This window comes from Amblyomma mixtum, chromosome 10, assembly GCF_055824585.1.
Source record: "Amblyomma mixtum isolate Tamu chromosome 10, ASM5582458v1, whole genome shotgun sequence".
Classification (NCBI taxonomy): Eukaryota; Metazoa; Arthropoda; class Arachnida; order Ixodida; family Ixodidae; genus Amblyomma; species Amblyomma mixtum.
Window position 1 is genome coordinate 80,628,525 of NC_143021.1, and position 14,540 is coordinate 80,643,064.

The window sequence follows — 14,540 nt, forward strand, 5'->3', positions numbered from 1 at the left end:
TTCAACCTGCTTTCCGGTTGTATCGCGCAACTTCTACCGCGGTGGAGCCGCCGACAGTGTGCGCTTATGGGGTGCAAGCCTCCGCGAAATGCTCTAAGTGCTCATGCCTAGAGGGCCTCTTTGAATGTGGTATGGCCAGCTCAACCAGTTCATCATAACCGACCTCTTGGTTTGCGACCCACCTGCTGCGCGGACCCTCAAAGAGATCGCAGCATGGGTCGTGGTTAGCCCCGACCATTGGCAGTGTAATTACGCTCCTCTGAGGGCATGGGGCGAATTCGCAGTCGCCACTGGTCCGATTCCACTCATCTACCGCTAAGCTTTGCGCGGTGTTATATGAGTCTGAGTTTCCGGGATCGGAACAGTATGGCTTACCCAGCTGTTCTTCCGGCTTTTCGGGTGTTACTGCCTGTGCCGCGGATGCGTTTTGAGCCTAGCCGCTCTCGCCAATCCCTGTCTGACATACTAGCGTAGCACTCCCCACCAAAAGGTTGCAATGGGCAACCCGGCCGGCCGTGTTGCTCTTGTCGTTTCGCTGCTGAGTGCTATTAGCACCACTAATAACATGTTCGGCTGCCTCGCCAAAGGTGACCGGCAAAGTTTGATCACGCGTCGAATTTTGCCTGAAACGCCCGTGGAGCTGGCCTCCATCTCGGGAATCAAGGACTGCTTTTTTGCGTCAACAATCGTAGTTGACTGCCCAACGTGCGGCTCCTCGACGCTAGTGATCGCTGCACTGTATGCAGGAACCTGCGATTCCTCTTTACTGTCCTCAAAACACACCGACTGAACGCCGCTGCCGCTATCCTCTTTATTCATTACCTCGATCAGCGTTCGATCAGGGTACGACTGCGACTGTGCCGATTCTGGCAGCATACGCACTGCTCTTCGTGAGCATTTCTCCTCTTCGATCTTTTTCGTCTCCTGCCGTAGCTTCTCTCCGGCTATCGCTAATTGACGCTTGAGGTCTCGAATATACGCGTCGCTTCTCTCCTTTTTCCTGGCTCGCTTATGGGGTCACCCGCGAGCAGCCGGCCGGGAAGGCGCGCTTCCGTGCCAGCTATGCGCGGGCGTTCTCGTGTCCCCAACCCGTGGCGCAAAGTCACAGCCACGGCGGGTTCGGACGAAGTAGGCAACGAACAGAGTACGCTAGGAAACCGTTTATTAACCTAGCGCAAGGCAAAGCACACTGCGGAAGAATGTTCTAACCGATAATATATGGGTCATCAGCTTAGCAGGTCGTCGTCGACCGGCGTTGAATAATCCGGGAGGGCGCGGGCAGGAGACGGGGTCGGCGGGGCAATGGGGCAGTCACCGCCGCGAGAGGAGAGACTAGACAGCCTTTGTTCCCGCGTGAGCTCTCCTTAAACCCCTACGACATTGCACCCCCTTGAGCAACCGGTTGCAACCAAGAGGGGTCGTTCACCCCGTTCCTAAGACGCCAGAGCGTAGGCGTGACGTCACGTCCGAGCTGAGAGTGAGGAGAGTTGCCGGGTGCCCTCCTCTCCCCATTCCCTGCGGCGTGCGCTCTCGTCTCGTGACTCGGCGCGGGCAGGCGAGAGATATCTGTATATCCCACATCCTCCCCTCCTTAAGAAGCCTCCCGGACAGAGAAGCGGGCGCAGCCATCCAGGGATCGAAGTTCTTCGGCTCCCGCCGGTACACTTGTTCGCGCCACGCCCGCACCGATCAGCTGGTCCGAATGCTTGACCACCCGCGAGATGCCGACGTCGACAGGTAGCTTGCTACCGGTTGCAGTCCTGAGTACGCGCGGCTGCGCCGCTCCGGTGAATATGGTCGACCGCCTCCTTGGCACCGGCTTGGATTGCTTGGAGGCCAGGTCCGTGGCCGCGCCGCTCTGAGAGACTAGGTCAGGTGGCTTCAGGGGCTAGGGCCGCGGCGCTTCCATGGTAGAGGCCGCGGTTGAGCTGCCTTGGCATGCCTGGTCAGCTGGTGAGGGCCCAGGGTTGAGGTGGTAAACGGGGCCGCGGCTGCTCTGTCTTCATTTTGCCAGCTTGCTCTTGGGTAGGCGGGTGCGGCGGCGTACAGTCGGCAGGCGGCCAGCTCCGACGCGATGTGGCAGGTGGCAGGGGCGCCTGGCTGCAGCAGGGAGGCGGCTTCAGGTCGCGGGCTGGGCGTAGCGGCGGGCCATGGGCGCGGCGCGTTGCCGAAGCTGGATGGTGGCTCTAGTTGGTCGTAGTGGCGAACGATGTCGTTCTGCTGCGCCCTGCTTCTTTTCCATCTGCGCTGGAAAAGGTCAACACAGATGTAACCAACTCCCGCAGCGCGTGCTACGTAGCTGTTCGGCCCTCACGAGAGTCATGAGGGTTAACGCAAGTAAGTATTACGTAACAGTGATCGGCATGAGCGGCCCGTACGTTCATGCATCTAACGAGACTGCGTGTCGGCCTGCGCCCTCGCTCTAGTCCGCGCAGGCAGATTTTATTTCTGCCTACGGCGCAAGTTATAGCGGGACGCGGAATTTGCCGGCTGATCGCAGCGCTCGTTCTCCGACTGCGGCGCGGGTCGGGCTGTGTCCTGGACCCACTCATCCCGCTGCACGTAACGTTTCAGGTCGCATACGTGCACCGGTCCGCCTGTCGGTTTCGACCGCAAGTCCTCGAGCCTGTAAACGAGCGAGGAAAGCTTCTCTCGCACGCGAAACGGCCCGATCCATTTCGGCGCCAACGAGGCCGCGAACTGTCTGCTAGCATCGCTCAGAACGTGTTGGCGCCGAAGCACCAGATCGCCCACTTCGTAGTGAACATCCCGGTGCGAGCGGTCGTACTGTGCTTTCTGCTGCGCCCTAGCGGTGCTCAGGTTGCGGCGAGCCTTGTGTAAGGCCTCCGTCATCTTAGCGCGCAGCTGCGTCGCGTATTCAGCTCGTGCTGACGAAGCGACTGGCGTCTTCCTGCTGTCCGTTAGAACCCGGTCCATCGGATTTAGCAGCTCTCTTCCCAGATTGAGAGAAGACGGCGCATACCCAGTCGAGCGGTTAACGGTCGAACGCAAAGCGAACGCGATCTCCGGCAGATAGGTGTCCCAATCTTTGTGCCTCTCAGAGTACGCGACAAGCATGTGCTTGATGTTGCGGTTGACTCGTTCCGTGGGGTTCGACTGAGCATGATAGGTGGTCGCTTTCTTGTGCTTTATGCCGAGTGCAGCGCACGAATCTACGAACACCTTCGCAGTGAAGTAGGACGCGTTGTCCGTTATCAGCTGCTCTGGGAAACCGAACCTGGTGAATACGTCCATCAGCTTCTCCATGATCACTCGTGCCGTCAGCTTTCTAAGGGGGAAAAGTTCAACCCACTTGCTGAAGTGATCCGTGACCACCAGCAGGAACTTGTTCCTACTCGGTGTCGTGGGATACGGTCCCATGATGTCACACGCCGCGATTTGCCAGGGAGTCTGGCTGTTAATCGGCTGCATGAGGCCGGGCGGTCGTCCACCCCGGGGCTTCACTCTTTGGCACACATGACATGAGCGGGCGTAGCGTGTTACGTCCCTTTTCATGCCAAGCCAGGTAGCAAAGCGACACAACTTAATGTAAGTCTTGGGGCCGCTTGCATGCCCAGCAATGCACGAGTCATGAAAGTAGCGTAACAGTGCCGCTCTCAACACTCGCGGTATCACCACCTTGAACGCCTCACTTGTGTCGTTCTCGGAGGGGATATACCTCAGCAGGACGCCGTCGGAATCCAGCAGATAAGAATCCAGCGCGCTCACAGCACTACCAGCTGTTTCCAAGCGCTCCGCACCGACAGCAAAACCAGCTGTCCCCGTGTGCGCGGCGGCCCGGCCGCCCGGCTCCCTGAGCCCGTCGAACACTTTTCGACAAAATGAATCCATCTGCTGAGCTTCGAGCAACTCCTTTCTGCTAAACACGATCCCCACGGAACTCGCGTAGTCCACGTGGTTCACGCTCTCGCCTGGGGTCAACGGTCGGTCCGTGTCCCTTACATCGGCTACGGCTGGCGACAGTCCCACACTCTCTCCCTCTGTCGGGTGGTCGGTCGCGTGACCTTCCTCGCCCTGGACAGGCGCTCGCGAGAGTGCGTCAGCCACGGCGTTGTTCTTCCCTCTGCGGTAGCGCACGGTAAAGTCGTAGCGCTGCAGCAACAGGGCCCAACGCGCCAGGCGGCTGCTCGGCTCGCTGAGGCGTCTCAGCCAGGTGAGCGCCATGTGATCCGTCTCGATCACAAATGCCACCCCGTCGACGTAGTAGTCGAACTTCCGCAGAGCAAAAACTATCGCGAGACATTCCTTCTCTGTCACCGAGTAGTTCTTCTCTGCCGGCGTCAGTGAACGGCTCGCGAACGCTACCGGTCGGAGGACGCCTTCATGCTCCTGAAGCAACACTGCTCCTAAGCCCAGGTCGCTTGCGTCGGTTTGAATCACAAACTCCCTGTTCAGGTCGGGTAGCTGCAACTCAGCCGTGTCCGCGAGCACCTTAACGAGGTTGCGCAGTGCAGCCTCTTGCTCGGGACCCCAACTCCAGCGCTCTCCCTTCTTCAAAAACTTGTCAAAGGTGCCTGCAGCGCTGCGCAATCTGGGATGAACTGGCGATAAAAGTTCGCCATTCCCAGGAAGCGTCTGAGACCAGCTAGATCTGACGGCGACGGAAACTTAAGCAAAGCCTCGAGTTTATCCTCGCACGGCAGAATGCGGCCTTTGTCGATCGTGAACCCCAACAGTGTTATTCGGGTCGCGGCGATCTGCGCCTTCTTCGGGTTCAAAGTGATTCCCGCGGACCTCAGCCTCTCTAGGATGTCCCTCAAGTGGCGCAGGTGTTCCTCGAACGTTTTTGAGTACACCACGATGTCGTCTAGGTATGCGAGCGCGTGGTGCCACTTCGCATCTCCCAGAACACGGTCCATTAGGCGCTGATAAGTAGCGGGTGCTCCTACCAAGCCAAAAGACATTCTCTTGAATTGGAAAAGACCTCTGTGACAAGTGAAAGCAGTCTTCTCCTTATCACGCTCATCCATTTCAACCTGAAAGTATCCGCGGCTAGAATCGAGCGTAGTAAAGTACTTCGCCCCACCTAGGTTGGACACTAGGGAAGAAATGGTTGGTAGAGGGTACGCATCCTTTCTCGTGACCTCATTCAGTCTGCGGTAGTCCACGCAAAGCCGATATGTATCGTCTTTCTTTGGAACTAAGACTACCGGGAAGCCCCAAGGGCTGTCAGACCTCTCAACAACGCCAGTATCGATAAGTTCGTCTAAGGCGCCGTCCAGTGCTTTTCTCTTAGCCAAGCTGATTGGTCTAGGATTGCACTTCCAAGGCAGTGCATCACCCGTGTCTATTCTGTGCCTTACTAGTGTAGTGAGGCCAGGACGGTCTGTGAATGTCGCGTTGAATTCGTAGAGGAGAGATGACAAACGTGCCTTCTCCCTTTCCGATACGCTGTTCACCTCCGACAACAAAGGGTGCATTGCCCTCACTGGCACGGTAGAACAGCTTTCTACCGCGACAACATTCTCTGTGGGCCCTCTCTAAGCGGCGACTGTCCGCCCGCATGCTTCTTTCCGGGCCGGCGGGGGTGATTTTCCACGGTCACTCCCCGCTAGCTCCGCGTTCGGAGCCGTAATTGACTGCGAGGCCGCGGGCGCTTTTGCAAAAAGCTTCAAGGCGCCGGTGGTGCGCTCTCGATAGCCTCCGCTGGCTATGTCTATCACAATGCCTGTCTTGGCTAGGAAGTCTCGCCCAAGAATTACAGGAACGGATAAACAGGGAAGATGAACGAGGCGTTGTCGCCGCACGCGTCTTTCCCAGCGAACCACTATCCTAGCTGCACCGCTGGATTGCGCTGTGCCGCTCGCGAGGCGAAAAGTGGTATCGCACTCTCTCAACCGGATTTTGTTCTGGCGGAGATGGTGTAGCACTTCGTCACCGAACAAAGAAGCGCTTGCCCCTGTGTCGAGTAACGCGGTGAATTTCTTTCGAGCTATCGTTAGCTCAATAAACGGCGCTGGCAAGTCAACAGAACTTCCTACGCGACATGCCAAAGGCGCTAATAAACCGGGGTTCTCTGTGTAAGCCGCGCGGGATCGAAGGTCGATCACCGGCGGCTGTAGCCGTTTCCCGACTGTGTTTGGTCACGGGCGGGGAGGCGGCCACAGTCGCGGGCGAAGTGGCCCGGTTGGTCACACCTGTAGCAGCGGTTGCTCGGGCTCCGACGGGCTAGGCGCTGGTCGCCACGTTCCGGTCGGTCGTTTCGATCTCGATCTCGCGGTGCGGACGGTGGGGGCCGCTCGTGCGGCCGCGTGTCGGCCTCGCGATCTCGGCTACAGGTGTTCCGCTCTGCGGCAGCGTGTGCTGTTCGCAGCGCGTAGCTGAGTGGGTCCAAAGCGCGGTCGGACAACTCCCAACCCCTCGGGACACTCTCGTCAGCAAACTGTGCTGTCGCTTCAGCTCTAGACGGACTACGCGCTGAGCTGCCATTCCACGCGCAGCGAGGCTCAAGTGACTGCGATGCAGGTGGCGGCGGCCGATACGCTCGCGCAGAGAGGATGTCTCCCTGAATGCGCTTCGCCTCAGCTGCTAGCTCGTCCAGGTCTCTAAACCTGCCTCCTCTCAGGTAGGCCGCGAAAGTCGGGTGCGCTTGTCGTGTGACACGCTCAACTTTCTCCGTGTTTGTGGCGCGAGGGTCGGCGAGGCGATACAGTTCGTCCATCGCTCGGACGTACTCTAACAAAGACTCGTCGGGGTGCTGGGTGCGGAGTTCCAGCTCCCGCCTCAAACGCCACTCGTAGTTTGCGGGGAGGAATTCGTCGCGGAAGCTTGCGCTAAACTCCTCCATTGTCCTCGCTCGGTTACCGGTTAGTCGGTACCAGCGGGCCGCTTGCTCCGCCAAAGAGACAGGCACAACACGCGCGAGCAGTTCGGCGTCTGCAATTCCTGTCGCTTGCTGATAATGCAGCAGACGGTCGAGGTACTCATTAGCCCCTGTTCTGTCATGGTACCCCGTGTAGGTAGGTACGTCTATCCTAAGACGGGGTGCCTGGGCCGGGGCTTGCAAATTGTTTTGCAACATACCCGCTAAGCTCTGCATAACTTGCATCGCGTTCTGCAAGAGCACCTCGGATGACTGCGGACTAACGCCCCCGGAGTTGGGCGCAGCCACTGATGGTGTCGAATGATGAGGCCTAAGTGCCCCATTGTTCGCACCACGGAGCGGCGGGGTGCCCGATGTGGTGCCCTCCGTACCAGGCCTAAGTCCTGCCGACGCGCCCGGGAATGCAACTCGGCTATTCCGCGTGGAACACTCAAGATTTACGCCTTCCAAAGACAAGTCAAGTAGGGAGCCCTGGCTCTGTGCCGCTAGCTCTGACAGCATGAACAAAGACTGGAAGTCAGGCCTATCAGCTGCCATCCTTTGTTAGCGCGTCGACAGTCGTTCGCTCCAACAAAGTACACTGCTCAATGCCTAGTTCGCCCCACGTTCGGGTGCCAAGATATGGGGTCAAACGCGAGCAGCCGGCCGGGAAGGCGCGCTTCCGTGCCAGCTATGCGCGGGCGTTCTCGTGTCCCCAACCCGTGGCGCAAAGTCACAGCCACGGCGGGTTCGGACGAAGTAGGCAACGAACAGAGTACGCTAGGAAACCGTTTATTAACCTAGCGCAAGGCAAAGCACACTGCGGAAGAATGTTCTATCCGATAATATATGGTTCAGCAGCTTACCAGGTCGTCGTCGACCGGCGTTGAATAATCCGGGAGGGCGCGGGCAGGAGACGGGGTCGGCGGGGCAATCGGGCAGTCACCGCCGCGAGAGGAGAGACTAGACAGCCTTTGTTCCCGCGTGAGCTCTCCTTAAACCACTACGACATTGCACCCCCTTGAGCAACCGGTTGCAACCAAGAGGGGTCGTTCACCCCGTTCCTAAGACGCCAGAGCGTAGGCGTGACGTCACGTCCGGGCTGAGAGTGAGGAGAGTTGCCGGGTGCCCTCCTCTCCCCATTCCCTGCGGCGTGCGCTCTCGTCTCGTGACTCGGCGCGGGCAGGCGAGGGATATCTGTATATCCCACACGCTCGACCTCTGACATTTGGGCTCGCTCGTGGCCATACCGATACCTATAGCCGTATCCACTTCGCCAACTAACTGCAGCCATTGTGCCTTTGTTTACTCTAACCTTGCGGCTCAAGCACTCCCGAAGTAAGTGAAGTGAGGATGGGGAAACTCACTCTGTTGTCGGGAACTTGCTTCGTGGCAGCAGCAAGTCGCGTTCTGGCTCAGAAGTGTGTCCGGAATCTAGAACTCTCGGAAGGTCCATCCCGTCCTCCCGGCCGACCGAAGTCGCCGACCGTAGGTGCCGCCAAAGTCTCAGCCATTCACTATGTCGGTATCGCTCCTCACGGCTAATGGCGTTGTCGTGGAGTCTTGACTCCGAGGCCTCTGACTAAGATCTCGACTCAATTGGACCTGGGTCCCCAGGGCTTCTCACCGGGATGTTGCCCCGTTAATCTTACAGAAAGTACTGCCTCCAACCGCTTTGCAGAAAGCCGTTCAGACGATCCTGGTCACGGCACCAGTTAATATGAAACACTGATCGTGGTCACGGTATCAGTTAACTTGAAACACCGATCTTGGTCACGGCACCAGTTAAGTTTTTCTTCGTAGAACGTCGGAAGGGCCGTTTCGTGTATGATCGTATGCAGTGAGCAGTACGAAGGGCGCTTCGCGTCTTCGTCCGCTCGTCCGGCGACAGGTTGCCGGTTGGGGCAGCAACTGCAACTTCTTGACACGCAAAACTGATTCATTAAAGACGGGACCAAAAAGAAGTACTGAGAGAAAGAGGGTGTTTAAAAGAGCCCTGTTTAAAGGAGGGGCTGTATAAAAGCGGCCGAGTCTGAGACTCGGCACGCGGCTCTTTGTTTGTTTGCTGCGGGTTTTAATCTTGTCGATAATTGGGCGGAGCTTCAGTAAATCTGCTCTCGCCCAATTTCGACCAATACCGGTGCAATGGCACTGTACATATAACTGGGTGGAGTCCAGTGCTCGCCAAAGCCGGACTCAGTGGGCCGCACATTTTTGCTGGAACATGCAACCTATCGAGGCGCCAGTAAAGCAGAACTCGCGTCGCTTCCTTTCCGTCCCTCGTGTTCCTTGTGCGCTATTGTTACATCATGAATGTTATCCAACTTGATGGACGTGAAAACTTCTTGGTAGTGATGTTCAATTTGTGACTTCCAGCGAGCTTTATACATGTCGTCCAGCTTTGCACCCGGCCGCACAAGTCGAAACAGAAACAACGCCACCTGCCGTCATGTTTTCATATAGCCTCGCAATCACAGCTTGTTTAAAAGGATCGAGCATATATATCGCCTGTTGCCTGGGTTTGGGAGTACGCGCGAACCGGTCCCGGTGCGACAGTATCGTGTTCTGGTCTACAATTCACTGCTATACGGGGTGTACAAGCTAAATTTAGAGAGGGTTTAAAAATATACCGCTGCAGTCTACGTCGACGCGACCTAATGCATGTTTCAAGCTATTGTATGCCGCAAGTCACACTACTTTTTATATTATGCTTAATTGTAGAATTAATTAATTGTATAATAAATTGTATAATTATCGTTCCATTTTTAAAACTAGGAAAACCACCTACTGTTCCTAGCAGCTATAGGCCCAATGCCCTCACCAGCTGTCTAGGGGAATCCTTTCAAAGTGCATTGAATATCAGACTAACCTTCGTGTTAGATGCCCGTTAGCTTTTCGATGTTCACCGATACATGCCCCACTACCGACCTCCTAGTTCGTCTTGAAAATACTGGCAGGGAAGCTTTCATACATAAACAACATTGTATTGCTGTATTTTTTTTATTTAGACAAGGCAAATGACACAACCTGGAGGTTTGGGATTCTTCATGGCCTGGCTGAGCTGGGCATCGGCGGCAGGATTTTGAACTGGTGAAAGAATTGTTGTCTAACCGTTTATTTTATGTCCGCCTAGGCTCAACCCTTTGGAAGACTATTATTCAGGAAAATAGAGTACCTTAAGAACGCATTTTAAGCACACCACTTGTTATTGTAAAAATGAATTCTATTAGGAAAATAATCCCAAGGTCCTTTATGTGTTCTTTCTATGTAGATGATCTCCAGATAGCTTGCACATCCTCCAACATATCAAGATGCTCAAGACAGATACAGGTAGCGATAAATAAACTGGCAACGTGGGCGGACAGGAATCGTTTCTGTTTTTCTCCACAGAAAACAATGGCAATTCTGTTATCACTCAAAACAGGCTTACAGACAGATTCCACACTATATGTGAACGAAATCGAATTGCCTGTAAGAAATGAGCGTAATTTCTAAGCATAACTTGTGATAAAAAGCCCACTTTCCTGCTTCACATAAACGCGATGAAAAAAAAAGCTTCCTGCTCTCTAAAGATACTCAAATTCCTTTCACACAATCACTGGAGGTCCGACAGGACAAGCCTTCTACAAGTTTATCGTTCTCGGGTAAGATCCGGTTTAGCCTATGGCTGCATGGTATAAGGTTTAGCAAGGCCGTCTTACGTCAAACGATTACACCCAGTACAGAATTTGGGCTTTCCTCTTTCAACTGGTGCATACAGGACGTCACCCATAAACAGTCTGTATGTACAAACCAGTGAACCAACACTTGCAGACAGGAGAAGCATGCTCATATGCTTATACATTCTAAAAATCTGTTCCCTACCGAAACATATTTGTTAACCTATAGTTACAAGTTACCTATCTTGAACGCTGTTTGACAAAAAAAAAACCTCAGACTACGAGACCACAGCTCTTACCACATGAAGAGATGTCCGAGAATCTCAGCGCAATCGACACGCTACCTGCCATGACACAAATACGAGACCCACGACCTCCTCGGTACACTTTCCCTGCTCACTCTTGCACACTTCCATAAGAAACAAACAATCTCCACAGCATCATGTCATACAGGAATTCCTTGTACTTGAAGAAAAATATAGTAAATTCCACAGGTTCTCTTTCCTCCTTGCACCAGGGGTGCCCCGTCAGAGACGGTCTTGTGATGAGCTGAGATGCAGGGGTAAGGCGAATAATTGAAGTTTATGTACAGATATATTTATATTGCATACAAGTTTAGGCACTGAGAGACAAATTAAAGCGCAAAAAAGATACACAACAATTCCATCATCAACAGTTGACATTGATGCCATTGAACAGGCCGTTCATTGATTTTTTTTTTACTTGCCTTGTACTTTTTGTTTTGTGCTTTTTTGTATTGTGTTTATTGTGCCCCTCCTGCCAGGGCCCTTCACTGGGCCTGCAGTATGTCCTAAATAAATAAATAAATAAATAAATAAATAAATAAATAAACAAACAACAAAAAGGCGGAACTGGCTAACATTAGGGGAGGCCCCTACTCGGCATAGCCGAAGATGCATAGCATCTCACCTTAGCGCAGAACCCCAATTCCGGCTCCAGGGCCGGTTTTAAAGACCTAAAGGCCCGGCCCACATTTGGTGGCTGCCAATCATGTTACAATGTTCACATGATTGGTTTATCGAGAGCCTGCAGCCAGCCCTCCAGCTTTCGTAGGACAAAACGCCCTTTCCACAAACACAAACGCACGGTCGTGCCAGCACGTGCGGAGTCGAACATTCTCTCCGCCACAAAATAAAATAAAAACAAACACAAATATACATTCGTGCCAGCACGTGCGTGAATCGGTACCGCGGGGCGGGGACACCCGTACTTCCTGGCGCGTTCGCGAGCGGCCGCGTTCCGAGAAAGGAGACGCTTCGCTTTGAGCGCCCCCAGCCGTGTTCCGATGACCCCGCGTACACTAACAATCCCTTACACTTTCCCTGCTCACCCTTGCACACTTCCATAAGAAACAATCTCCACAGCATCATGTCATACAGGAATTCCTTGTACTCGAAGAAAAATATAGTAGTTTTACGGAATTTTAGACTCTTGGTTCTATAACGGATGTTTGCGTAGGAAGCGCAGTGGGACCGTCTTCATTGCCGAATGCTACACAGTATGTGTGGCCACAGAAAAAATACTAAACGAGAACCTCACCCACAGTATTATTTACACAGACCTCTTAAGTGTACTTACAGCTTTCCACTCTAGAAATGCAATCACCTCTCTTGTCTGTGACATCGTACACAACGTAGTAACAGCCACAGCTCGAAGTCAAAACATAAAACTGTGCTGAGTCCCGAGTCATGCCGGAATAAAAGGCAACAAGAGAGCAGATTTGCGCGCTGCTCAAGCTCGTGTCAAGGAAATAAAGAAAGTGAATATGCCCTTTTAGGATTGCATTAACTTGATACATCTTAAATTAGGAAAAATGGCAGTCAGTTTGGAACAACGAAGTAAATAGCAAACTACATAGTGTAAAGCACATTTTAGATGAATGGGAATCATGTGTACACAGTAAAGTTTCAAGGAAGTAATTCTGTGCCGTTTACATATAGGCCACACACACGTTGCATGTAACTTTCTATTGACAAAAGAAGACAAACCTGTTTGTAAAAAATATGAACACGAACTAAGAGTTAATCACATTTTATACTCATGCATGAAAGTCGAAAAATTAAGGGAAAAGTATTTCACTCAGTTTGTAACGAACAAATTCCTTTACACTGCTTGTTAATCTTAGATGAAGATCCAGTTGGTGACAGGTCTTGTGTATTTAGGTTTTTAAACGAAGCAGGTTTTCTCACGAAAGTAAGTTTTTACCAACTGTATTGCTACAGTTCTTGATACACCTGAGCCACCTTGTCATTTCTGAGAAGGCGGAGATTTTTATTTGATTGGTAGGGAGGCGCAACATCCTTGCCCAGCCAAGGATGGCTGCTGAGGCTGCCCGACCTACTTTAAAGCTTCTACTACTAGCCAGTTATATAAAGTTTCTTTCCCCTGTAATCACTAGGTAATACAAATATATATGTTTAGTCCCTCTACCCACCGATAATTTTAATATGTCTAAATAATTGTTCAAAAAGCAATATACCTATACCTTGAGCTTGGCTCATGATGGCCTTAGTTGCCTATGTGGCATGGAATCCAACACAACACTCTCTAACACAATAGTTTCTACCAGCCGGACGCTGGCCAGAAATTTAGGACCGGTGAAAGTGCCGAATACGCAAGGGTTGGAGCACCGAGGACCGGAATCCCGAGAGCCGGAACCTTCAGAGTGAGAACACCGAGAGCTATAACCCCGAAATCCGGAGCTCCGGGCGCCGGAAAAGCGAGAGTCGGAGCATGAGCGCCTGAAGCTTGAACAGGGGGAGCAGGAGTGGTGGGACCATGCGCAACGAGAACAGAAGGGGCGGTTTTGAAGTGTCGGCAACAGGAGCGCCGTCCTCTCTGTTTGTATAGGAGCGTTGACAGCAGGATCACATACTGCTAGGCATCACATACTAGGCACATAGGCATCACATACCACGCGAGAAGGCGCCTCAGCGGGAGGGGTGCCAAGTACGGTGGAACCGGGGTACAGGCATGGGGTCCATGAGCGCCGACAACAAGGACGCTGGCAGTAGGCGCGCGCGTCGTCAGTGGTACCGATGGTAGCAAGGGCGTCGGAAAAAGTCGCCTCAGGAAACGTATCGGCCAGCCGGGGTCACCAGGGCCGGCAATGAAAGTACCGGAAATTTTCCGTAAGGGCGGAAAAGGCTGACCGGGCGTAGGCTTGTTTTCCGGAATATTCGAAGTTGCTGCAGAGGACACCTTAGGTGCATGGTCAATCCAGGAAAGGGCTGTCATATCAGGGGTGGCCTTGAGCACAGTTGTTTGATTTGGCTTGCAGCTCGTGCATTGCTATCAGTACTTGGATGGAGGCCATCGGCGGCAGCCACTGGAAATCATGGGCTGCATAACAGACGAACGTAGAGTGTGAACAAAAGTCTCCCAGTAGACGGTTAAAGATGCTTATGTTTTGATTGCAGCGACGAAAAGGCTTCTATTTATTTATTTATTTATTTACACAATACTGCTAGCCTCTAGGTGAAGCTGTAAGTAGGGGCGGGAGAAGAAAAAAAAAACAAAACATAAGTGACATGCGCAAAACAAATCAAGGCACAACACGCTGCCTTCAACAAATGAGATGCACTCACGAGCAAAAATAGATGATGGAAAGTTGCGTGCAGAAACACAAAGCAATCTCAAGAACACTCCGTAATCATCAGTTACAATCTGACAGCATTCATAAATGCTTCAGTAGTAGGGCATTCTACAATGCTGGCCGGAAGCGGGTTCCACTCACGGACAGTTTTCGGAAAAAAAGAGTTAGCGAAGGTTTGAGTGTGACAGGAATAACTAAGGTTTTTGCTATGATGCGATCGGGTGGTTCGTCGGTGTACAGCCTCTATGTAATTGTGTTTTCGCATACCTGGTTTATCATGAAACAGCAAGTGCATGTATTTTAATCGATCATACTGGCGCCGTTTTTGTAAATTGCCTAAACCTGCCTTTTTTACTAGAGTACTCGCGGAAGTACGCCAGCTATATGATCGGTATATAAACCTAGCTGCTTTCTTTTGTACAGATTCGAGCTTGTCTATGTT